The sequence below is a fragment of the Chrysemys picta genome, chromosome 7, assembly GCF_011386835.1.
Source record: "Chrysemys picta bellii isolate R12L10 chromosome 7, ASM1138683v2, whole genome shotgun sequence".
NCBI classification, from domain to species: Eukaryota; Metazoa; Chordata; order Testudines; family Emydidae; genus Chrysemys; species Chrysemys picta.
In genome coordinates, this window is record NC_088797.1 from 90052002 (window position 1) to 90079340 (window position 27339).

Consider the following 27339-nt stretch of genomic DNA (forward strand, 5'->3'; position numbering starts at 1 on the left):
CCTTGATACTTTGAGACATTCATGCCTTAGCTCACTTTTAAGGCCATTGCACAATCACTTCTGGACAAATAAGGATCCCAGATCAATGCAATACAAAATTTAGGAGCCCTACTTTGTTGCCCTTCACTCAAAGTTTTACATCCTCCACTATCTTCCTTCAGTCCTGTCCTCCCTGCACCCTGCACTATCTTATGTTTTTTATGTTAATAATCTTTTATACTCAGCAAGAATTTTATACTGTTTGCCATAGTGACTAAGCGAGCTCAGGTCTCTATGCTCACAAATCCCAAATCATGTTGTTCAGTTCCAGGGTAGTAATAACACCTCTGGCAAGCTGAGCCCATTCCTTTCATTTAACCCACAGTTAGGCAACTCTGCACTGCCCCTGCCACAACATAGTTTCTGTAATCCAACTATACCTATGAATTCATTGCAGGATTAATACAACGTTACAACTTTATTTTATATAGGGTCTTTCATAAAAATGTAACTCCAGGTACTTTACAGAATTAATAATAGAACACAGAACTAAATAATATAGTTACGGAGATGAATAATGCATAACAGCAGAAAGAGCGAAATTAAGAGACAAAGGAGGAAATGGGATTTTAGATTAAGCAGGAGGAAGAATTGGTAAAGTGAGAAGATTTGTTCAGAGTCAGAGATCCAACTTTTTAATCTCGTTTTAAGTGAGCCTTCATTTTTGCAGGTGCAAACTGCAGGCAAATGGAACCTGCAGTTTACATCATGTAGAAGTCAGAGCCCCTGGAATGCCTCTATTAGTCGAAGACTTTGTCATCCAAGTGACCTAAATTACAGGTGTAACCCAGCCCTGATGCACGGCTGCACCCTTTTCTCTTTTCTCCTCAGTGGTATGCATTTCGGGGCTCACCTATAATGCTACCTGGTGCATCCAGCCAAAGAAACCCCTTCTTTATGCAGAGAACACAGATGGCCTGTCCCTTGGGAAAATGTTCAACATCCAATCTCATATTGAAGAGTGTCACTCAGAACACACACAAGTAAAATAGCTATCCCTATTCCTGGAGTAATAAAACAGTAACAGGTGCTCTGTTAAGTATGGGGATCTCAGGATAAGGGACAATGGAAAGAGGGATCAGGATACTAAAAGACAAAAACAACAATAAATAAACTTTACCCCTCCCATTATGTACATCCATTACAAACCACCCTGCTCCCTCCAAGTACCAAGCTCAGCCTTTGATGGGTGGTGCAGTGCTGAAATCGGTGGCTGGCTTAATACCAGATATCAAAACAAATAAACAGGGATATTCTTACCAAGTATCCACACCAAGGAGATCATCTTTGGGGATCTATCTGGTCTGGATTCAATGTGCAGATAGCCTGGCTGTGACACATTCCTCAGCCTCTTGGTTTTCTGCTCTCTGCTGAGATGAAACTGTCCTGTTTCACAGAAATCCCAGAAGGACTCAAAGTCTTCCTCTTGGGTAGGAACATGAAGGGTAGAAGGATCCTCCCTGGTTGTGATGCTTCTCTCCCTGCTACACTCCAACCAATGCCAAAACCAAACCCTTGGTCTGAGTTCTGGCAATGTTGCAAGCCAGTTTCATTGCTGCCCAGAACCCTAGGCAATCTGGGAAAGGGAGTCCTGAGCCTCTGCAGCCATTGCTGCTGTAGTTCAGGAGCGAGTCCCCTGGAGGCTCAGTGTGGTATTTCAGGAGCACCCCCTCTAAAGGTTTACACAGGCGCACATTAGTATCCACAATGACCCTCTCTCTCACTCTAGGTTTTTATTAGGGCTGATCAAATATTATATTTGTTTGTTTGAAATTTTCGCTGAGTCAATTCAAAATGATTTTTCTCAATTTGATCCAATTCAATTTGATTGTTTGCCACCCCGTTTCAACTTAAAAAGAGAGTTGAAAAAAGAAGCCCTTCCCTCCACTTTCAACCCCCAATGAAACCAATGTACACTAAGAGAATGATGAAAAAAGTCAGCATGGAATGAACAGCATTAAAGAGATGAGAAAGGCATTAACATAACTATAACAAGACAAGAACATAAAGCACTATCTCCCTAGACTGATTCTGAGAGTCAGTTATAGTTGTTTTTTTGGACTTTATAACCCACAGCCCTCATCAACTGTGGAAAAACATCAAAAGCTGTGAGGAAGAGCTGGCTGTGATTCCCTGAATCTTCAAGGCAGAACTTTAATTTAAAATGCTGAATTCCATGCCCTGTGGGTTTGCATATCAGACATACTATGATTGATAATACAGGGAGGCCTTTTCACCCACACTACATCATCATTAGTGTACCAGGGAGCTAAGTATCTTGCCCTTCAAGCAGTTGGTGTTAAAATATAAGTGGAGGGCAATATGCCTTCCTCCAAGTTTCTTTGTCTGCTACATTAAGCTATTAAATACCAAGAATAACCTCTTCCCTGAGAACTTGAGTCAGTTTACAGGTCTTTTCCCCCTTTGATCTGATATTACAACAGTGCAGATTAGTTTCTTCTGCCTCTCTTTTCTCTCCAAATTTTCTCAGTGAACTGAGGGTATCTAATAAGTGGCCTCCTAACCTAGATGTTTGAGTTGTGCTGAGACACGGAAATACTCTTTTTCTGAAGTAATATGAAAGATAAGTCTGTACTGTAACATGCTTCTGATTGAAACACACTGAAACATGACTACAACATGCTTATGCAGTTTTTCTGACTGAATGTAACCTGTGGGAGAACAGGTGGGCTCAGGACCATACATGTTAATGTTCCTATTACAGTGTTGGTGATAAGTATCTTTTAAAAAGCAAGAGATTTATTTAGTTAAACATGCTTGTTATACCATTTCAGTAAGGTTCAAAACTCTGTTCACATTAACGTGAATGTCTGTATGTTACAGTATATAAGTAAATAAGAATCATTATGAATACATGGTAAATGGTAGTATAATTAGCCACCTAAAATGAAATCAATCTATCTATATCTATATAAAAACTGCTCACAACTCCCTTAAGACCATATTCAGCATACATTTGTTCAGAGTCTCATGAAGGATTAAAAGTCCACATGTGATCATCCTATGCAACAACTATTTTCTAAAGTGTTGAAAACAAGGTGGCTGAGTTCCATGAATTTCTATGACAGAAAATACATATACGATTGACATCCTGGACACACTGAAGTCCCTGGAAGTTTGGCCACAGGCTTCAGTGGGGCCAAGATTACTCATAGACTTATAAGAGAACTCAGAATGCTTCTTCTGTCATGAGAAATATGTTTCTGATACAACACTGCAGAGATGCTAACTACACAATGTTTTAAAATATATTGCTGACAAAATGTATTACATATTTGTATAAATACCAGCTGCATCATAAAGAATATAACTGATTTCTTCAGCATGTGTTTTTTATATGGTTGATTGTTTTGGTCATCTAAGTTCTCTTCACTAATTAAACTTTTCTTTTAATCATTTTCTAAGAAAATAAACAAAGTTTGACATGTTTTAGAATCTTTACAACAAATACAACATTGTCCTCCCAGAAAAATAGTGGAGTGATTGATGATATCCTTTCTCTGAAGACTGTGAACTTGGTTTGATTGATTTATGCTTTTCGAGTTGCTTAAGCTGTTATTGAATCTTTGTAAGTTCTACTAAACCAAAACTACTGTGCAGTGAAATTGACTGCATTTCAGTAATGACTTCAGTCAAGTAAATACAGCATGGTAACTTGGGAATTGGTGCCCCATGGAAAACTTGTTAAACTTATAAAATGCAGCTATGGCATAAACCCATAACTCTTCTTTGGTGCTCAACCTCCCTGGCATGTTGTTGTCTACATAATATATTGACAAACCATCTTCCAAGATGGAACATTTCTTCAGAAACTGCAGACTTGAAACTGATTGTCTCAAATTCTTGACCAGCAAACCTCAGCCTTTCTGATGAAAATATTTTGAAGTCAAGAAACAGCTGGTGTTCTGTGACACTGTTTTCTCTTCTCATTGAAGTCTCAGCTGTATTCCACAGGCACTTCTTTATTGTTCAGAGTTCATTTGTTCATTAAAGAGGCTTCAGAAGTTGATATGAATCATGCACCATCACAGATACATGGAAGTGGAAAACAAGATCAAAGATGCCTTCTGCCATGTCTGTTAGTGGCAGGATACAATGAAACATCTTACACTGTTGTCCTGTCAGATTTCTGCCAGTTGATTCACTGCTATGTTAGCTGCAAATTTGTCCTTTGCAAGTATTTGTGTATAAATAAAATGAAGAGATAAGAACAAAAGTGATAAGCCATTTTTTAATGTGACAAAGAGAATGAAGATGACACAAACAGCAACTGGTTTGAATAGTTTTCGAAGTGAAATAATATTAACATTTTTTTTCTTATTTAACTTCAGTGTTGCAATTTGTTCATTGCTGCAGGTATAGAGGCTAGGTTATAAATAATCAGCAAAACTTGATTGAAATACCAAGAAGATGTGACAAAGGCTTGAGGCTTTTCAAGAAGGTAAAAATGTTTTTCAAGTGATCTGTGCCTGTATGCCTTTTGAATACATAGGTAGCTGTGTAGAATTTTATGCTTAAACCAAGCAAAGTTTGCTTGTCAATATTAGTAAAAATTAACAACTGATCATTTGGATTTTCTCTCTCTGTGATGTATTTTGGATCTTTATCTCCTTGATGGTTACTTGCAAACTGTGCTGCGTGTCCCTCACTATTTTGGTGGTGGTAGATAGAAGTGCTACCAAAATAATACCTTTTAGTCTCATTGACTCAATAAAAGGGCAGAACATTCCCATATTTTGCTTGTTCCAAAAGAATGAAAAGGATCTATTCTCACCATTGGAGTTGTGCAAACTATTTGATTCAGTCTACAGAGTACTTAAAATCAAGTTTAGTTTGAAGTGCCTGAATCAATGGTTTCCCAAATCCTGATCCCTTGTGTCAAAGCCCAAAGAAAAAGATTCTCTGCCCAAAACTTACATGGGCACTTGATGGGAAAGACTCAAGGCAGCCATGCATGAAATACAGTCACATCTGCCCTACAACTGTTACTAAAGCACATGAGCTGTTAATAGCATTTAATTCTACTACTCCTATCCTCATCTCTGAGCAGCGTGGTTTACAAAATACATTCATTGTATTCAGTCTCTCTGGCCATATCCCTGCCCTTGCTCTTTCAATCCTCAGCTTTTCTCCAAACCTGGCTTGTGTATTGTTCTTGAGCTCTGCTCTGTGGCATATGAGATGAAAAGTCCTTTTTGCTGATCCTCTCTTTGGCTTGTTCTCTCCTGCTTTTCATGTATTTTATACCTGCATAAGAGTTTGATAAACATATTCTTTATATGCTATTAGAGCCTCTCAATTCAATCTAGCAGTGTACTACTTGACATAAGGTCAAATAGGATGATAGCTATAAAAAGTGAGAATATCCATGCTGAAGAAGATAATAGAATTAGTGACCTGAGCAGTCATGTGAGACCCTGTACTGGCTGGGAACAATGATATGGCACACTGTAGGATACTAGTGCAAGCAGCTATGGAGAAGAGATAGTGACAGTACAGATGACTTACAAATGCTCCATGCTCCACAAATGTTTGGTGGCCTGCAGATGCCCATTCACTTGCATTGATTTTACATTCTATCCATAAGTTTTTAAAATGGGAAGAGCTTCTTGTGGAAGAAGCTATATCATACAGTTCTGTACTTATTTACACAAACAGATTTGGAAGATAACGAACAATACAAGGTTTCAAATTAAGAGGATTTCTGCTGCACTGATATTTGCTCCTGAAAAGTGTGTGTGTTGGAGTAATGAGCATCTTGTTAGCTCAATTCAATGGTAAGGAGGAGAATACTATCATTGTTCAGCTGGGTTCTAAACAAACAAAAAAAATTCCCTTGCCTAATTACTCAAGAAAGCTCTATTTTGTCACCTTGTCAACAGCTCTTCTTAGCATAACACTTGTGACAAGAAATGTATTTATGAAAATGAACAGGAGATTTATGTTTTTGTTTCTTAATTTCTGATTTATAGCATAATATAGCAAGGATTTCTATAATATGATATGATACTCACAGATGTTATAGAATATAATTGTGCTTTCTATTTCTTTGTCATTAGGGCCATTTTCCTTTCTCCTATGATGATCAACTGAGTGCTTATCTTCCTCCTTTGACTTGCCCAGCAAAAAATAAGCAAAATAAGATAGCGTGAAATACTATATATGAGCTTTAGTTATGGGTTTCTTTTTCTAGATGCATTATAATTTTGCATATATTATTGCTTTGTAGGCTGTTGGTTTATAAAAATGAATTTAAACTATTTTGGACTTTTACAAAAATATTGTGGAATTTTCCACTTTCTTTTTATGAATCCTTGATCTATAATACAATCAATTTACAATGATGGACTGACGTGATGTTTCTATTTTTTCTTTTCAGTTTTTGGTGATTGAATGTGCATGCTGAGAGCGTTCAAATAGGTGTTTAATGAACTTTAACTTCACGTGCCTACTGCGTGCCCCCATGTAGACAAGTCCTAATACTGTGTTCAGTTATGTTATCCATTCCTTAAAAAGGACACTGAAAAATTTTAGAGGATTCAGAGAACAGCCACAATGATTCCAGTATTGGAAAACATGCTTTGTAGCAGGATACCTATTTAACTTTTCAAAGAGAAGTTTAAGAAGTGACTTGATCGTGATCTGTAAGTACCTACAAGGGGAGAAGACAGCTAGCAGTATAGGGTTTCTTAACCTAGCCAACAAAGGATTAACAAGATCCACTGGCTAGAAATTGAGGCTAGACAAATTTAAATTGGAAATAAGGTGCATAGTTTTAACAGTATAATTAACAATTGAAACAGCTACCAAGGAATGTAGTGGACTTTCTATCACTTGAACCATGTAAATAAAGATTGGGTGTCTTTCTAAAAGATATACCCTACTTCAACTGCAAGTTGTTTTGCTTGATGCAGAAATTACTGTATGAAATTCTGTGGCCTATTTTATGCAAGAGGTCAGACTAGATGATCCCTTCTGGCCTTAAGATCTACCAATCTTGATTTCCCCCCCCTCCCCCTTATACACTGTTAAATATTAGCGCATGAGTTGATTTTGGAATATCAGAGAATCGTAGCAGTGAGAAACATGGACCTACACTACTAATCACTGGAGAAGCAAAAACCCTAAACCCATCTTCCTCCTTTATTTTTAATTTCTTCATATACTCAGAGACTTTCATCATGACGTTTGACACCATCAACTTCTAGTCTATCATGTATGTGTGCATTCATGCTGCAAATTCATTTCTTTCCTCATCTCAGTGTTTGTGTGCATGGTAAAGGAGAGGAAAATATTGGCTCCATATGTGAACTTAGCAAACTAAATATCCTTGAAAAAAGAACAGGAGTACTTGTGGCACCTTAGAGACTAACAAATTTATTAGAGCATAAGCTTTCGTGGACTACAGCCCACTTCTTCGGATGCTACTTGTGGCACCTTAGAGACTAACAAATTTATTAGAGCATAAGCTTTCGTGGACTACAGCCCACTTCTTCGGATGCATACAGAGTGGAATAAATATTGAGGAGATATATATACACACATACAGAGAGCATAAATAGGTGGGAGTTGTCTTACCAACTCTGAGAGGCCAATTAAGTAAGAGGAAAAAAAAAAAACTTTTGAACTGATAATCAAGGTAGCCCAGTACAAACTGTCTGTACTGGGCTACCTTGATTATCACTTCAAAAGTTTTTTTTTCTCTTACTTAATTGGCCTCTCAGAGTTGGTAAGACAACTCCCACCTATTTATGCTCTCTGTTTGTGTGTATATATATCTCCTCAATATTTATTCCACTCTGTATGCATCCGAAGAAGTGGGCTGTAGTCCACGAAAGCTTATGCTCTAATAAATTTGTTAGTCTCTAAGGTGCCACAAGTACTCCTGTTCTTTTTGCGGATACAGACTAACACGGCTGCTACTCTGAAACCTGTAAATATCCTTGCACTCTATTGTGAAAATCTCTGCTATGTGTATTGAGAAGCATTGTGTTAGTCATGTCCACCATACTGAAGAAGTGCTGCCTACTGAAATTATATTCTATAAAAGGAGAAGAGAAAGAAGCCAAGCTCTCTGAGATTTTGAGTGCTGCTTATCTGTTGGAGGACAAAAAGAGACCATATTTTTTAAGCTACAGTAAAGAAAAGATGCAAATGAGTGTTTTCATAACTTAATATACAGCACAACCAAACCGATAGTGAGCCAAACTCTACCAGGGTTTACCTCAGCTTTATTCAACACAAAATATGGTGGGGCAGAAAAATTGCCAATGTGGGGAGGTTGAAACAGCTCAAAGAAGTGGCCTCTGCTGTCTTACATTAATACATGTATTGGGTGCCAGTACAGTCCAAAAAGCTATCCCGGCTGGAGTGGTCTACTACAAACCATTCTATTGGCTACGGATTGCCTGAGGTGATCTGACCTACTATGCTCCCTTTCACTCCTGGCCTACTTTGACACACCACCTAGGCCAGGAACAAAGTTAGTGCCAGGGAGCTGCTATATCATCTTTCCTACACCTGCAGGTTCCACTATGTTAAGGGAATCCCCAGCTCTCATTGCTTTGAACTGCCTTTAATTAAAAATAAATTTAAATATGAAAGGTTAGAATCTTGAATGAAATTTTGTGTCAGGTTAGAAATAATCAGCAATTAGGCAGCAATTTATGTACATTACATCTGGGGACCTAATTCTAGTGAACTCTAGCAGTTGTATACATTAATTTGGATAAAATATAGTGTAGCTATCCATTTTGAGCTGAGCAGTTAGCTGAAAATGTAGTGCCCTGCAGGTTGTTTCCATTAAAAGAAGAAACTGATGAATGGAGTTATCTTTTTGTAAATAAAACAGGATTGTATCAAAGAATGTACAAACTACTGATTCCCTGAACAAAGCAGTAATCAAATGAGAGAGAGAGAGAGTCATTGATCCTAATTCCAAACCTCTTTTCCAGTCAGTGCGTAGTCCAAAGTTTCTGCTCTTTCCCTGTGTTTCTTTCTCTCCTATTCTTCTTCTCTCTCTCAGATACCCCTCTACTAAAACAAAAATGAGCCCCTCTACATACATTTTTAAAATTCCTCACCTGTGCCTTTGTTTTGGGTGTTACCATGTGCTTGGGTTTTGACTGGAAGATGCTATCATTTCAGCTACCTGCTTCCATAAGGGAACTTACTAGTTACTTACAACTACAAAAATGAAGAGCGGTGGTTACACCTCACTTTAACTCAACCCACAACAGTCTGTATGGGAACTGCACAATAATCTTTTCAAGCAGACAATCCTCCCTCACCACTCCAAGCACTATTATGGTAGTTTTAGGTTATATATAGGGTGACCAGATGTCCCGATTTTATAGGGACAGTCCCAATTTTTGGGTCTTTTTCTTATATAGGCTCCTATTATACCCTATCCCGATTTTTCACACTTGCTGTCTGGTCACCCTAGTTATATAGGACTAAAATTTCTAGTAAAGATTGTGTTGTAGATTTTTAGAAAGTGAAGGGGAGGTGAAGGAACATGTATAAGATGTATCTAACGTGATAGTGTTGGCCAATGCTGCATTTAGTCGTAGCTTTATTTGCTTTTAGGCTTCTCTGGTTGTTGTTTTTTGTAGTCACAGGCAGCTGTTGTTCTCTATTTTTACATTTATAGTATACTCCTCTACCCCGATACAATGCTGTTCTCGGGAGCCAAAAAATCTTACTGCGTTATATTGAACTTGCTTTGATCCACCGGAGTTGCGCAGCCCCCCACCTCCCAGAGCACTGCTTTACCGTGTTATATCCGAATTCGTAATTATATTGGGGTAGAGGTGTATTATGTTTTTTATGAGTTTTTTAACAATTTTCTGTATCTGTTGGTTTGATACTGTATATAACACACATCATTTATTGAGCATAAATTATAGATTGACCAAAATATTAACATGAACAATATTGTAATTAGGCTTGGAAGGGTTAGATGTTTATCAGTAAAGGTAGGCAAACATTGATTTCCCCACACACGCACAAACTGATGGAAAAATATTTCCATTGATGATGAACAAAATTTGTTGATAGGTAAAGTAAGAAATTTGCTGCTTTGATAATTTATTACAGTTTGATTGAAGGATATTTACTTTGTAATTTTTTTTAACCTGTGATGTTAATTTGTGTGTTAATGGTGATAAAGGTTTTGAATCTCAATCTCTATTGTCATTAAACAAGTGTCTGATTTCCCCTATAATTTTCCACAATTGTGAAAATTTCAATAGCTAAAATGGAAAAAAGCTTAAAACCCATAATTATGAAAATGTAAATCAATAAATGACTTAAAATAAACATTGATGTTACCTTCAAAATAATAATAAAACAAATTGAATACTGCCATGCCTAACTATATTACAGACAATATTCTGAAGGAGTGGGAGGAGTTTTACTTCATTGTGGTGCATGGGATGAGAAAATAATCCCATAGCATATCAGCGATGATGATATGGAGACATATCGTCCCCTGAATGGGTCATCCTCTGAACTCGGCACATTTCAGTTCATTGAATCTCCTTTCAGTTGCCCCGTCAGGAGAGGGGGTTGTCCCCCTCTCAGAGTAAGCAAGGTTTGGCCAGCCAAACCTACAGATGTACTGACATCTGTCTAGGCTAATTGCTTGGCATAACTCCTGAATATATCCCTTTCTCAATGGTCACATGTTCCCCACACAAATTGTAGTGAAATGGATTTCTTGTGACTGCTGTCCCAAATCTCCCTTCAAAATAGGAAGGGAATATTCACTATACAGAGATGAAAGCAACATAAGGAAATGCTGACAGTATCTTATTCAGCGATGTCTCACAGCTGTTATTTATTCCCATTGGCTTGAGGCCACAGAAGGCTGCTCATAGTCCAGTCCTCTACTAATTGTTGTATGACACCTCCACAGCGTCCTTATCTCATGGACTGGGGGGCGAGGGGTCCCTTATATGGAATCGGATGAAGGGTAGAGGATGCTGGTGATCTGCTTTCATCACCTCTGTGTCCCCCCACCCCAGATGCACCTGCTTAGATCTTGAAAAGAGCATTGGAGACTTAATCTCTGTAGACATGAGAGCAAGAAAATATGACTCTTTCTGAGTCCCTCAGTTTTCTTCAAAACAGACAGAGAAGGCATAGTTTATAAAAAATACAAGTGAGGTGGTTGCTCTATCTGTGTTTATGTTAACACCTCCGTCCCATACAAATCACAGGTAGCATACATTTTTCAGCATGGTTGAGCTACAGTTCTCCATTGGGGATCAAAGAACGATGCAACAGATGCCCTTAAGAGAAATTCATTATCACAAAACATAAAAGTTGCACATTACAAGATCATAAATGAAACAAAAGAAAGGAAGCCTTTGAAAATCAAAGCAGCAATGTCTACGTGTCATAACATAAAAGAACTTGTACAATTTTCTTTCGGCTTTAAACCCCGAAGAGAAGCATCACAGACAAGATTATTCATTTGCAAGTGCACAATGTTTTGAAGTTCAACAGGTGAAAGTCAGTGTTCCATTACAAAATATAGTGTCTGCCCCTCTTCGAGGCCTGCAGGCAGTGGAACCTGTGGAGTTGCTCTCTCTGGGGGTAGGGGTGTGTGTGTGTGTGTTGGAGGTCAGGATTCCAGAAGTAGTAGTTACAGACTTCCTGCCCACCATGCAGCAGTGTGTTGTGGGGAATCTCCTTTTATCCAAGCATAACGGATACTTTTGTGGGCAATCTGGGAGGCTCAGGCACTAAGCTCCAGATGCCCCAGGTTTGATCCCGCTGGCCAATGACTGGGGTCTGTTGGTATTACTATAGCACAATTTTTGTCCTCTTGAATCCACCCATACACCTTGACTACTCATTAATTTAATGGCATTTTATTGCAATGTCAAGAGCATGTAGACTTAAACACATTTTATAAAGAATGTAAAATAAGTGATCATTTCTGGGTTCTCATAAGAGACTTCACTTAAAAATTTATGGAGATTGAAATTCTTCATTTTCATCTATAGTGAGCTCAAAATCTGGAATGTTACAAGGAGAAAAAAATGGAAAATGCTGATCTCCTAGCCCATGAGTGACATGAAAGGTAAATTTTGGTTGTGGTTCTGGAAGCCAACTAGGCCCACAGAAATATTCTTAGTATCAGAGGGATAGCCGTGTTAGTCTGTATCCACAAAAACAACAAGGAGTCTGGTCGCACCTTAAAGAGTAACAGATTTATTTGGGCATAAGCTTTTATGGGTAAAAAAATCCACTTCTTCAGATGCATGGAGTGAAAATTACAGACACACGCATAAATATACTGGCACATGAAGAGAAGGGAGTTACCTTACAAGTGGAGAACCAGTGCTGACAAAGCCAATTCAGTCAGGGTGGATGTGATCCACTCCCAATAACTGATCAGGAGGTGTCAATACCAAGAGAGGGAAAGTTGCTTTTGTAGTGAGCCAACCTTGCCCAGTCCCTATTCAAGCCCAAATTGATGGTGTTAAATTTGTAAATGAATTGTAGCTCTGCAGTTTCTCTTTGAAGGCTGTTTTTGAAGTTGTTGTTGGGTTTTTTATTTATTTATTTTTGAAGGATGGCTACTTTTATTATTGAATGTCCAGGGAGATTGAAGTGTTCTACTGGCTTTTGTATGTTACCATTCCTGATGTCTGATTTGTGCCATTTATTCTTTTACGTATAGACTGTCCAATTTGGCCAGTGTATATGGCAGAGGGGCATTGCTGGCACATGATGGCATATATCACATTAGTAGATGTGCAGGTGAATGAGCCCCTGATGGTGTGGCTGATGATGTTGGGTCCTCTGATGGTGTCGCTAGAGTAGATATGGGGACAGAGTAGGCAACAGGGTTTGTTACAGGGAGTGGTTCCTGGGTTAGTGTTTCTGTGTTGTTGTGTGTAGGTGCTGGTGAGTATTTGCTTCAGGTTGGGGGGCTGAGTGTAAGCAAGGACTGGCCTGCCTCCTGAGGTCTGTGAGAGTGAGGAATCGTTTTCCAGGATAGGTTGTAGATCATTGATGATGTGCTGGAGAGGTTTTAGCTGGGGGCTGTATGTGATGGCCAGTGGTGTTCTGTTATTTTCCTTGTTGGGCCTGTCCTGTAGTAGGTGACTTCTGGGTACCTATCTCGCTCTGTCAATCTATTTCCTCACTTCCCCAGATGGGTATTGTAGTTTTAAGAATGCTTGATAAAGCTCTTGTAGGTGTTTGTCTCTGTCTGAGGGATTGGAGAAAATTCAGTTGTATCTTAGGGCTTGGCTGTAGACAATGGTTTGTGTGAAGTGTCCTGGATGGAAGTTGGAGGCATGTAGGTAAGTATAGCGGTCAGTAGGTTTCCAGTATTGGGTGGTGTTTATGTGACCATCACTTACCGTATTTGCACTGTAGTGTCCAGGAAGTGTATCTCTTGTGTGGACTGGTCCAGGCTGAGGTTGATGGGTGGGGTGGAAATTGTTGAAATTCAGGTGGAATTCTTCAAGGGCCTCCTTCCTGTGGATCCATATGATGAAGATGTCATCAATGTAGCACAAGTGGAGGAGGAGCACTAAGGGACGAGAGCTGAGGAAGCGTTGTTCTAAGTCAGCCGTACAAATGTTGGCATACTGTGGGGTCATGTGGGTATCCATAGCAGTGCCGCTGACTTGAAGGGATAAGTTGTCCCCAAATCTGAAATGGTTGTGGGTGAGGACAAAGTCACAAAGCTCAGCCACCACGTGTGCCATGGCCTCATCAGGGATACTATTCCTGACAGCTTGTAGTCCATCCTCTTGTGGAATATTGGTGTAAAGAGCTTCTACATCCATGGTGGCCAGGATGGTGTTTTCAGGAAGATCACCAATGCATTGTACTTTCCTCAGGAAGTTGTTGGTGTCTCAAAGATAGCAAGGAGTGCTGGTAGTGTAGGGTCTGAGGAGAGAGTCCAAATAGCCAGATAATCCTGCTGTAAGAGAGCCAATGCCTGAGATGATGGGACGCCCCATCATCTCAGGCATTGGCTCTCTTACAGCAGGATTTCCAGGTTTATGGATCTTGGATAGAATACCCCTGGTCAGGGCTCTAGGGGTGTGTCTATGTAGATTTGTTCCTGTGCTATAGCAGGGAGTTTCTTGTGCAGATGGTGTAGGTTTTTTTTGGTAGTCCTCAGTGGGATTGAAGGATAATGGCCTGTCAAATGTGGTGGTGGAGAGTTGCCTGGCGCCTCCGGTTCATGATGACTACAGCATCTCCTTTGTCAGTCCCTTTGATTATAATGTCAGAGTTGTTTCTGAGGCAGTGGATGGCATTGTGTTCTGTACGGCTGAGGTTATGGGGCAAGTGATGCCATTTGTTTACAATTTCAGCCTGTGCACGTCTGTGGAAGCACTCTATGTAGAAGTCCAGTCTGTCATTTCAACCATCAGGAGGAGTCGGCGCAGAATTCTTCTTATAGTGTTGGTAGGAGGGTTCCTGTAGGTAAGTGCTCTGTTCAGTGGTGTGTTTGAAAATATTCCTTGAGTCGGAGATGGCAAAAGTAGGCTTCCAGATCACTGCAGAACTGTATCATGCGCGTGGGGGTGGTGCGGCAGAGAGTCCCTGAGATAAGACAGACTTTTTTGCTGGGCTAAGTGTGTGATTGGATAGATTAACAATTTTGTTGGGTGAGTTAATGATACCACTGTTGTAGCCCCCTGTGGCATGTAGGAGTTTAGATAGTTTACTGTCCTTTTTCCTCTGTAGAGAAGTAAAGTGTGCATTGTAAATGGCTTGTCTTATTTTTGTAAAGTCCAGCCACATGGAAGTTTGTGTGGAAGGTTGGTATTGTATGAGAGTCTCCAGTTCTGAGAGCTCATTCTTGATCTTCTCCTGTACAGGATGCTGATCAAGTGGTTCTTCAGTTTCATTGAGAGTGTGTGGCACAATCTCTCACAATAGTCATTGTAGTATATTGATTGCAATGGATTTTTTACCTTCAGTCCATTTGGTATGATGTCCATCTGTTTGCACTTGCTCCAGGCTGACAGATTCTGAGAAAAGCTGACACCCAATGCAGAGGAAAGAGAAGCAGGAATGGGGAAGGGAAAACAGGTGAAAACCCTGTGTTTGGAAAATTTTGCAGGCTTTTTACTACACAAGTGTCCAAGGGATTCATTTCTAATATTCTGCCAGTTTTGTTTGACCTTTACCTATATTTTTGCAAATGTTAGAGGGCGAAGTTAAATGTGAGTGGGCTATGTAAGTGGGGCAGCTTGTGTATGAATTAGGGAGGATTCTATGGCATTGGGGAAAAGACTGCATACTTTACGGGTGTGCCTCTAAACAATGGGACATTTGAGTTTTTTAAAGAGTAGTTTTAAGAAATTGAAGTGCTTATTATTTATTCCAACGTCCGAGGCCCAATCCAGCTAACCTGTGAGTTTAGCCCTATGTATTAAGAGAACATGGAGTTTTACAGTAAAGACAGGTGTCAGTGAATAAGTAAAAAGAGAAACAAAAATGTTAAAGTTCTGGTCTTTGGAAATTTTAACCTTGTTACTCAATTAATATAATAGACTGTCAGAATTCTGTAGAAATGAAATGCTGCAAATTGGGATGTACATTATACAATAGCTAAATCCTCCTTCCTCCCAGCACAGCTGGTTGTTCCTTCCTTCTGCTATGTGACCACATATTAAGGGGACTATTGCTTACTGGAGAGAACCATTTCTTTTCCTTTCTATTATAGGCATTAAGACCATACTTCTCACTGTGACATCTCCCCAAATAAGAACCGTTTCCAATGTGAAATAAAATCTCTAGTCAGAATCCACCCAGGTTTCATCCAAACTAGTAAAAATACTAACTGGAGATTTCAACGTGTCAAACTGTAGAAATAGTATTGATTAAAGATGCTCGTAATAAACTGGACAAGCATGGATCTGTAGGCTTATCAGGAGGGTGGGGAATAAGTGTAGAGAAACATTTTTTTCCTCATTACATTTCACAGAAATGGTTGATATCGTTTGCTAAGCTACAGTCAAATATTGTAATGGAACTGTCACCAGCAGTTAAAGATTTTAAAGAGCAAAGACAAATCTCAAACTTCTGAAGTTAGGGGCTGAAATTCCCAATTAATATTCTTTCAAGAGACCATCTTTTGTCTTCTCCTGAGAATAGTGTAATTAAAATGAAACAAATGCACCACACAATTGAATTTCTTTAGACTATGAACTTCTATTCAGCAACAGAAATTACTGTGTCACATCATTAAAACAACACAGTTAATTCTTTAGCACAGTAGATGACACTAAATACTCGAGTATTATCTGGTTAACTCCCAAGATAATTCATATGACACGAGGGTCCTCTGGTTTTTTCCCAGCTGCAATACCATCACAGGGACTTGGGCACACAGACAGAGCCCATCTGAAAATATTAAAATGGTGTTCAATCGCGATCTGCGACAGCAATTTGGCGGGAGATCCTTCGCTCCAAGCAGGAGTGAGGGACCATCCGCCGAATTGCTGCCGAACAGCTGGACGTGCCATCCCTCTCTGAAGTGGCCGCCCCAAGCACCTGCTTGGTAAGCTGGTGCCTGGAGCCGGCCCTGACAGAACAAAACTTATTTTCTATTTCAGGCACTTGAACTAGGTGACATATAGTTTCTATCACGTTTGGCAGATTACTCTTCCACTGGATGTTTTGTTACTTCACCATTCAGTTGTATCTTTATATTTGCATTGTCCAGTAATTTGTATGCACTTATTTTGATTATAGATTCTAAGTCATGTTGGAGATTCTTCATTATTGTGCCCCAAAAACACAGATCATCTTTATTACTCATTCAGTTTTCATCAGATGTCGTCTACTGCATCTGAATATTTTAGCTTATGGTGCATTGCTGTGAGCATCACAGGAGTTGTCTTCCATGTGCCATCTAAATGGCTGTCTCTTTTTGGAAGCACTTTTGCTAATCTAGTGTTGATTTTATCTGTTTGCTCCTACTTGACCAATACATTCTAGAAGGGATGTTAGACACCTTTTCATTTCAACCCTGTTCATCAACATTCAGACTAGTAAGCCCCACTCTCTTATAGAAGCATTTCTAATATATTCCAAGATACTGCTCTTTGGACCATTTCTTTTTTCTCCTGGGCCTTTGTATACTATATACTTTCTTCTATGCCAAAAACTTTGTTGATGAATTTCTTCATGACAGAATAGTATGTTCAAATCTTCACTCTTGAGCAAGCCTATGAGGTTCCTTACTGACAAATTGTAGCCTATTGCTGATAAAACTCTTTACATGTACTGTACCCTCACTAGTGTGTATTTTATAAGCCTAATCACAAGGTTGTCCTCAGTATCCCAAAGCTGTGAAACAGTATGTTAAGCCTCTTCAGTAGCAGTCTTCTATTAGCAAATACACATTTCAAGTCTACATGAACATGTTTGTTCTCTGCATTTGCCTGGACAAGCTAATATTTCATGAATGAAGGATGTTTGGCGTTTGGCCTGATCAAGATTCCATTGGAGTCAACAGGAGTTTTGTTGTTGACTTCACTGGAAGCGGGACTGATCCTTAATTAAGGCTTTTGATGTTAGGAATACATGTATTCCTCTCACACAATTTCTCCTGCAAAAACATTTTTGAAAAAGAACCTGACCATATCCTTACATGGATCCTCACCAATACAATAGAACACTATGGGAGTAAAGGTCACTATGTGCTGAATTGTTTTTCAGGATCAATCCCCAAAACTTTACTTTTTGTTTCTTCTGTTGAGGTGCACAAAATATACAGACTTAGGCCCTATGTCTTAATTCCCAGATGTCCAGAATAAATTACATTTACCATTTCTTTTGTCAATGATTTAGGAATTATAATTTTACTTTTCACCATTTACTCAGTCTTGTGTTGTTCCTTGTGGAGCTTCAACTATTCTCCTATAAATGGAATATCACTTTTGCCACCATTTTACATCAATTCATTTAATGTTGTCTGTCTCCTATGTTTGTTTTCGTCCACATCTCATTTCAGTTAGAGTAGTTTTTGTTTACTCACTGGTAGATTGTTACTTAGCACATGTATTTTTTTTTTTTCATTTTCTGTAACACTTAGCACATGGTCAACTAGTTTCAGATTTGTAGTTTTTCAGGCTTAGTATTTCTTCTGAATTTACCTGTGACATATAATACACATCACTGTGTTGGTTTGGATTCTGAATAGTAATACTCTCTTGTTGGTTAGAAGAAGCCATACCATAACATCCCACCAAAACCTCCACTGAGAGTGACTAAGGGCATGTATAGTCAAATTGTCAGTGTCTGGCAAACTAGGGTGTAAAACTATAGCACACTGTCCATGTAGACCCTGCTACCATTCACTAATAGTTCACTAGTGTGCTTTGATCTACTCTGCTTTGCAACAGTAATAGAGACCTCCCCACACTCAAAGAAGCTAAAAACTACAATTTCACTTTTAACTCACCTTCTTCTGTCTAGTTACTGTTACTCGCTTTTAAGTCAGACCTGAACACCTGTGGTTTTTCTAGTCCTTAAAGCCAGCTTGGGGAGCACAGAGGACCTCAGGCAGGGTCTGTTAGACCTGGTTGGGACATCTCCGGCCAGCCACTCTTCCAGTCCTTGGATGAGGTGGGGGATGGTCCAGTAAGAGGGAGGACCCAGCCCCATTGAACAGACAGCACTGTGGTAACAGGACCCCTTTCTCCCCTCACACTCAGCCCCTTCGCTCCAGTGCAACCAATGAAAGGGAGCAGTGCACTGGGGAGGAGAGAGGGTCCAAGCCTGACATCTACTAGGGACAGGCCCCCCTTACCATCTCTGCACCGGGAGGCCCTCGGAAGCAGGAGCCATTGGAGGAGGGCAAGGGCCAGGGCTGCAGGATCTCTGTGAGACATGTGCCTGTTCCCCTCTCCCCCTCTCCCTCCTACTCCCCAAATTGCAGTCTGTTGCAGAAAAGGTTGCCTTCACAGGAACCAGGCTCTGGTTTTTCATGAGAACACCCCGGCTCCCCTGAGATGTCTCCTCAGTGAAAGGATGCACAGTGCCTCTCCCCATTTTGTGTTATATTGAAACTGTCTTTTGTCTTTATTCATAGGGCAGGGTGATCCCTGTCTGTTGTAATGCTCTTGTATTCCCGCCAAGCTGTTTTGATTGTTGTCTCTGATGGCTTTCCATTGATAGTCTTGGCATGGAGCAAGAGTGGACAATTGAGCCTGGCATTACTTCTCCTGCTAAACAGGGAGGGGTGACAACTCCCTCCTACCTGAATGGGTCATCACCAAGACATATTATTACCAGACAACTAACGTTTACACCAAGTTCATAAAGCAGACTTTCAATATAAATACATTATTCCCATCCTTACACATTACCCGTACATACGTCTGGCAATGATTATGACTCTTGACCAGTTACGAGCTTTCTGTAGATACCTTACAGGCTATGCTTTATGGATAAATAGCCTCCACGATGTGTTTGGTCAGGGCCGGTTAAAGGCACCAGCTCAGCAAGCAGGTGCTTGGGGCGGCCAAGGGGAAGTGGCGGCAGGTCGGGCTCTTCGGCGGCGGATCCCTCGGTCCCTCTCGGAGGGATGGACCTGCCGCCGAAGAATGAAGCGGTGGCAGTAGAGCTGCCGCTGAAGTGCCGCCGATCGCGGCTTTTTTTCCCCCCCCCGCCGCTTGGGGCGGCAAAACCACTGGAGCCGGTCCTGGCTGGAGAGGGGCAGGTCAACTGTTGTCTAGGATTCTTTGGGCAGTGGCCCGCACTGTGACGTTCCCCAAGGTACAGTGTGGACCGTTGAACAGCGGTGTCCCCTTAACTCTCTCGTCTGGGGTGCCTTTTACACTGCTTTGCTGTCAGAACAGCCACACCTGGCCGGCTCACACAGCCTTCAGCATGCAAATTCACCCCCAGCTAATTACATGAGCACGCTGACCAGTCACTCATGCATTACATTAAGGACAAATTACATACTCTCAAATTCTTAGTCCCAGCCTTGTTCCCCCAGCAATCTGTCCAGCACACTACTGAACAGTACAAGCTCACAGGAAGTCCGTCATTTCATCAAAGGAAATGATACATGCACCAGACTTGTTATCCTAAATGGAGTTTCCCACACCTGCTAATCCAAACACACCGGTTAAGATAAAACAATAAATAGGACTGTCAATTAATTGCAGTTAATACATGCGATTAACTCAAAACAAATTCAATTTTTTTAAAAACGAGCATTAATCGCACACCTGTGCAGACAGGATTCGGCAGAGGCTGGATGGGGTGGGAGGCACCAGCTGCAACAGTAAGCGGGAGGAGGCCAGAGACAAAAGACTCCATAATATCCAGATGAGATGCGTAGATTACTGAAATGTCTCTGGATTCCTCGGAGCCGGTCTCTCACCCTCTTTTCCCCTCAATAATCTATTGATTTGTTTTACATGATGAGAGGAGTAAGGGCAATTGCCAGCAGCCGTGAGGATGCAAAGCAGGTAAAGGACGCTTCAGAGCTGCCACTGCCAGACCCCACCCTCCTGGTGTCTCTACCCCCCGCACTGCACTAATCAATCATGACCCTGTCCCATAGTCTGTAAATAAGCAGGAAGCATTATCTCCCGTTAATGTAAATAAGCTTGTTTGTCTTAGGGCTGGTCTACACTACCGGCCGGATCAACGCAGTCGATTTATTTAGGAGGAGGGGTGGGGACCCAGAGAGACAAAAAATTCCTGCTGCAGTCATGAGAAATCCCCTAGCTATCACCTGAGCTGGAACAAGGGCCTGGTCTACACTATGAGTTTAGGTTGACTTTACCAGCGTTAAATCGAATTAAGCCTGGACACGTTCACATGACGAAGCCCTTTCTTTTGACTTAAAGGGCCCTTTAAACCGGTTTCTTTACTCCACCTCCAACGAGGGGATTAGCGATAAAATCGGCCTTAGCGGGTCGGAATTGGGGTAGTGTGGACGGAATTCAACGTTATTGGCCTCCGGGAGCTATCCCACAGTGCTTCATTGTGACCACTCTGGACAGCACTCTCAACTCAGATGCACTGACCAGGTAGACAGGAAAAGCCCCGCAAATGTTTGAATTTCATTTCCTGTTTGCCCAGCGTGGAGAGCACAGGTGACCACGCAGAGCTCATCAGCACAGGTAACCGTGATGGAGTCCCAGGATCGCAAAAGAGCTCCAGCATGGACCGAACGGGAGGTACGGGATCTGCTCGCCATGTGGGGAGATGAATCAGTGCTAGCTGAACTCCGTAGCAATAAAAGAAATGGCAAAATATTAGAAAAGGTCTCCAAGGCCATGAAGGACAGAGGCCATAACAGGGATATACAGCAGTGCCGCGTGAAAATTAAGGAGCTACAGCAAGCCTACCACAAAGCCAGAGAAGCAAACGGAAGGTCCAGGGCAGAGCCACAAACTTGCCGCTTCTATGCGGAGCTGCATGCCATTCTACGGGGTGCAGCCACCACTACCCCAACCGTGTGCTATGACTCCCTCACTGGAGAAACACACAGGGAAGAGGGTTCGGGGTATGAGGAAGATGAGGATGGAGGTAATGTAGATAGCTCACAGCAGCAAGGAAGCGGAGAAACCGGTTTCCCCAACAGCCAGGATATGTTTGTCACCCTGGACCTGGAACCAGTAACCCCCGAACTCACCCAAGACCCTGAGGGCACACAGGGGACCTCTGGTGAGTGTACCTTTGTAAATATTACACATGGTTTAAAAGCAAGCATGTTTAATGATTAATGATTAATTTGCCCTGGCAATCGCGGCCAGTACAGCTACTGGAAAAGTCTGTTAACGTGTATGGGGATGGAGCGGAAATCCTCCAGGGACATCTCTAGAAAGCTCTCCTTCATGTACTACCAAAGCCTTTGCAAAAGGTTTCTGGGGAGGGCTGCCTTATCCCATCTGCCATGGTAGGACACTTTACCACGCCAGGCCAGTAGCACGTAGTTTGGAATCATTGCATAACAAAGCATTGTAGCGTATGGTCCCGGTGTTTGCTGGCATGCAGACAACATCCATTCCTTATCGCTCTTTGTTATCCTCAGGAGAGTGATATCATTCACGGTCACCTGGTTGAAATGGGGCGATTTTATTAAGGGGACATTCAGAGGTGCCCGTTCCTGCTCTGCTGAACAGAAATGTTCCCCGCTGTTAGCCACGCGGTGGGGGGAGGGGTGAAGTGATCATCCCCGAGAATTGGGTGTGAGGGGGGAGGGGGGGTTAGTTGGGTTTGTGCTGCATGTTAACCCGGAAACCGCAGCCCCTCCTTTTACATTGCAAACCCATTTTAAATGGCCAACCCAATTCATGCTTGATATGGGAAATGAGGGCGCTGCTGTTTGAAACCATTCCCACATGTTAAGAAGGTTAAAAACCATTCCCACATGTTAAGAAGGTTAAAAAAGCCAAAAGACTGTGGCTTACCATGGCTGCCTGCAAGCCGAATTCTGTAGCCTGGCACTGCGTGAGTGATCTCTCACACCAAACCGACAGGCCCTCACTATAAGAGGAAAAATGCGACCTTGTAACGAAAGCACATGTGCTGTGTAATGTGAACAGCAAAATTTAACGTGAAAGAGTGTACCCATTGTTCTCTAAAATGTGTCTTTTTTAACCACCTCTCCCTTCTCCTCCACCAGCTGCAAATGTTTCTCCTTCACAGAGGCTAGTGAACATTAGAAAGAGAAAACAGAGGACGTGGGACGATATGTTCATGGAGCTCCAGATGTCCTCCCACGCTGATAGAGCACAGCAGAATGTGTGGAGGCAGTCAATGTCAGACTACAGAAAAGCACAATATGAACGAGAGGAGAGGTGGCGGGCTGAATCTCGGGATGAACAGAGCAAGTTGCGGACTGAAGATGATAGGTGGCGTCAGCTTGCAGACAGAAGGCAAGAGTCGATGCTCCGGCTGCTGGAGAATCAAACTGATATGCTCCAGCGTATGATTGAGCTGCAGGAAAGGCAGCAGGAGCGAGACCGCCGCTACAGCCCCTGTGTAACCAACAGCCCTCCTCCTCAAGTTCCATAGCCTCCTCACCCAGACGCCCAAGAACACGGTGGGGGCCTCCGGCCACCCAGTCACTCCACCCCAGATGATTGCCCGAGCATCAGAAGGCTGGCCTTCAATAAGAGTTAAAGTTTTAAACTGCAGTGTGTCCTTTTCCTTCCCTCCTCCCCCACCCATCCCGGGCTAACTTGGCAATTATCCCCCTAGTTGTGTGATGAATTAATAAAGAATGCATGAATGTGAAGTAACAATGACTTTATTGCCTCTGCATGCGGTGCTCAAAGTGGGGAGGGGAGGGTGGGGTGGTTGGTTTACAGGGAAGTAGAGTGAACCGGGTGGGGGGGGCGGAGGGTTCATCAAGGAGAAACAAACAGAAGTTTCACACCGTAGCCTGGCCAGTCACAAAACTCATTTTCAAAGCTTCTCTGATGCGCACCGCGCCCTGCTGTGCTCCTCTAACCGTCCTGGTGTCTGGCTGCGCGTAATCAGCGGCCAGGCAATTTGCCTCAACCTCCCACACCGCCATAAATGTCTCCCCCTTACTCTCACAGATATTGTGGAGCGCACAGCAAGCAGCAATAACAATGTGGATATTCTTTTCGCTGAGGTCTGAGCGAGTCAGAAAGCTGCGCCAGCGCGCTTTTAAATGTCCAAATGCACATTCCACCACCATTCGGCACTTGCTCAGCCTGTAGTTGAACAGGTCCTGACTCCTGTCCAGGCTGCCTGTGTACGGCTTCATGAGCCATGGCATTAAGGGGTAGGCTGGGTCCCCAAGGATCACGATAGGCATTTCAACATCCCCAACGGTTATTTTCTGGTCCGGGAAGAAAGTCCCTTCCTCTTGCTTTCGAAACAGAGCAGAGTGCCTGAAGACGCGAGCATCATGTACCTTTCCCGGCCATCCCACGTTGATGTTGGTGAAATGTCCCTTGTGATCCACCAGGGCTTGCAGCAGCATTGAAAAGTACCCCTTGCGGTTTATGTACTCGGTGGCTTGGTGCTCCGGTGCCAATATAGGGATATGGGTTCCGTCTATGGCCCCACCACAGTTTGGGAATCCCATTGCAGCAAAGCCATCCACTATGGCCTGCACGTTTCCCAGAGTCACTACCCTTGATATCACCAGGTCTTTCATTGCCCTGGCAACTTGGATCACAGCAGCCCCCACAGTAGATTTGCCCACACCAAATTGATTCCCGACTGACCGGTAACTGTCTGGCATTGCAAGCTTCCACAGGGCTATCACCACTCGCTTCTCAACTGTGAGGGCTGCTCTCATCCTAGTATTCTGGTGCTTCAGGGCAGGGGAGAGCAAGTCACAAAGTTCCATGAAAGTGCCCTTACGCATGCAAAAGTTTCACAGCCACTGGGAATTGTCCCACACCTGCAGCACGATGCGGTCCCACCAGTCTGTGCTTGTTTCCCGTGCCCAGAATCGGTGTTCCATGGCATAAACCTGCCCCAGTAACACCATGATTTGCACATTGCTGAGGCCTGTGCCTTGTTAGAGGTCTATGTCCATGTCAATTTCCTCATCACTCTCGCCGCCACGCTGCAATTGCCTCCTCGGCTGGTCCAGGTTTCTCTTTGGCATGTCCTGGCTCTGCATATACTCCAGGACAACGCGCCTGGTGTTCATAGTGCTCATAATTGCCGCGATGATCTGAGTGGGCTCCATGATCCCAGTGCTAGCTATGGCGCCTGGTCTGAAAAAAGGCATGAAACTAGTATCTGACGGACATGGGGAAGGAGGGAGGGAGGGCCGAGTGACGACATGGCGTACAGGTACAGGGAATTAAAATCAAGAAAGGTGGCTGTGCATCAGGGAGAAACACAAACAACTGTCACACAGAATGTCCCCCCCCCCCCCCAAAAAAAAGATTAAACTCAAAACCCTGGGTTTAGCAGGCCGTTGATTTTACGGAGGGAGGGGAAGCAAATGAATACAGAACAAATCTATTTTTTACATCGTAAGCTGGCAGCCGACGGTGCAGCATGACTGATAGCCACTGCAGTACGATGACGATGGATCTGAGCGGGCTCCATGCTTGCTGTGGTATGTTGTCTGCATAGGTAACCCAGGTAAAAAGGCGCGAATCTATTGTCTGCCAGTGCTCTGACGGAGGGGGAGGAGCCTGACGACATGTACCCAGAACCTCCCGCGACACTGTTTTGCATCATTCAGGCATTGGGATCTCAACCCAGAATTCCAATGGGCGGCGGAGACTGCAGGAACTGTGGGATAGCTACCCATAGTGCAATGCTCTGGAAGTCGACGCTAGCCTCGGTATTGTGGACGCGGTCCGCCGACTAGAGCACTTAGAGTATTTTATGTGGGGGGATACACAACCGGCTGTATACAACCGATTTCTATAAAACCGGCTTCTATAAATTCGACCTAATTTTGTAGTGTAGACATACCCAAGGACTGTACCAGGGGAAAGGATTGGACCCAGACTAGGAAGAAGTCCAGTCTGTGAAAGAAGCTTATTGGAACATCTCTGAGGGTGAGATTTTCTTAATGTATTTGGCTTAGACTTGCGTGTTTTGCTTTATTTTACTTGGTAACTTACTTTGTTCTGTCTGTTATTACTTGAAACCACTTAAATCCTACTTGTTATACTTAATAAAATCACTTTTCCTTAATAATTAACCCAGAGTAAGTAATCATACCTGGGGGAGCAAACAGCTGTGCAGATCTCTCTATCAGCGTTATAGAGGGCGAACAGTTTATGAGTTTACCCTGTATAAGCTTTATACAGAGTTGTCATAACTATAAAGGGAAGGGTAATAGCTGTCCTGTGTACAGTACTATAAAAATCCCTCCTGGCCAGAGACTCCAAAATCCTTTTCCCTGTAAAGGGTTAAGAAGCTCAGGTAACCTGGCTGGCATCTGACCTAAAGGACCAATAAGGGGACAAGATACTTTCAAATCTTGGGGGGGGGGGAAGGCTGTTGTTTGTGTTCTTTGTTTGGGAGTGTGTTCGTTCTCGGGTCTGAGAGGGACCAGACATCAATACAGGTTCTCCACATCTTTCTAAACAAGTCTCTCCTATTTCAAACTTGTAAGTAAATAGCCAGGCAAGGCGTGTTAGTTTTCCTTTGTTTTTCTCAACTTGTAAATGTACCTTTTACTAGAGTGTTTATCTTTGTTTGCTGTACTTTGAACCTGAGACTAGAGGGGAGTCCTCTGAGCTCTTTAAGTTTGATTACCCTGTAAGGTTAATTTCCATACTGATTTTACAGAGATGATTTTTACCTTTTTCTTTAATTAAAAACCTCCTTTTTAAGAACCTGATTGATTTTTCCTTGTTATAAGATCCAAGGGGTTTGGATCTTGATTCACCAGGAGTTGGTGGGAGGAAGGAGGGGGGATGGTTAATTTCTCCCTGTTGTAGATCCCAGGGGGGTTGGAATTGATTCACCAGGAGTTGGTGGGAGGAAGGAGGGGAATGGTTAATTTCTCCTTGTTTTAGATCCAAGGGGTTTGGATCTTGATTCACCAGGAGTTGGTGGGAGGAAGGAGGGGAATGGTTAATTTCCCCTTGTTTTAAGATCCAAGGGGTTTGGATCTGTTTTCACCAGGGATTTGGTGAAGGTTTTTCAAGGCTTCCCAGGAAGGGAATCCATTGAAATGGTGGCAGCCGAACCAGAGCTAAGCTGGTAGTTAAGCTTAGAAGTTTTTCATGCAGGCCCCTACATTTGTACCCTAAAGTTCAAAGTGGGGATCCAGCCTTGACAAGAGTAAAACAGATTTATTTGGAGTTTGGATCATATTGGGAACTGGGTATCTGGTGCTAGAGACAGGAGCACTTTCTAAGCTGTTTTCAGTTAAGTCTGCAGCTTTGGGGGCGTGGGTCAGACTCTGGGTCTGTGTTGGAGCAGATTAGCGTATCTGGCTCAACAGGACAGGGTTCTGAAGTCCCAAACTGGCAGAGAGAATGGGCTCAGAGGTAGTCTCAGCACATCAGGTGACTGTCCCAAGGGGGTTCCTGTGACCTAACCCATCACAATCATGTCTACTATAGATGCGATAAATCAACCGCCAATCGCTCTAGCCTTGACTCCGGTACTCCACCTCAATGAGAAGCGCAAGGGGAATCGACGGGAGAGTGTCTCCCATCGACACACCGGAGTGAAGACACTGTGGTAAGTAGATATAAGTACGTCGATTTCAGCTACGTTATTCATGTAGCTGAAGTTAAAAGAACAGGAGTACTTGTGGCACCTTAGAGACTAACAAATTCATTAGAGCATAAG

At 42.4% G+C, this 27339-nt stretch overlaps 1 long non-coding RNA gene across 1 annotated transcript in view; it reads left to right on the forward strand.

Moving 5' to 3' along the window:
* The window catches only part of LOC135972944 (uncharacterized), a 146162-nt gene that overhangs the window by 117141 nt on the left and 1682 nt on the right, over positions 1-27339 (forward strand). The window contains exon 3 of the long non-coding RNA XR_010589555.1: positions 27108-27228. This is a non-coding gene — a long non-coding RNA (uncharacterized LOC135972944). The remainder of the gene's footprint in view (positions 1-27107; positions 27229-27339) is intronic.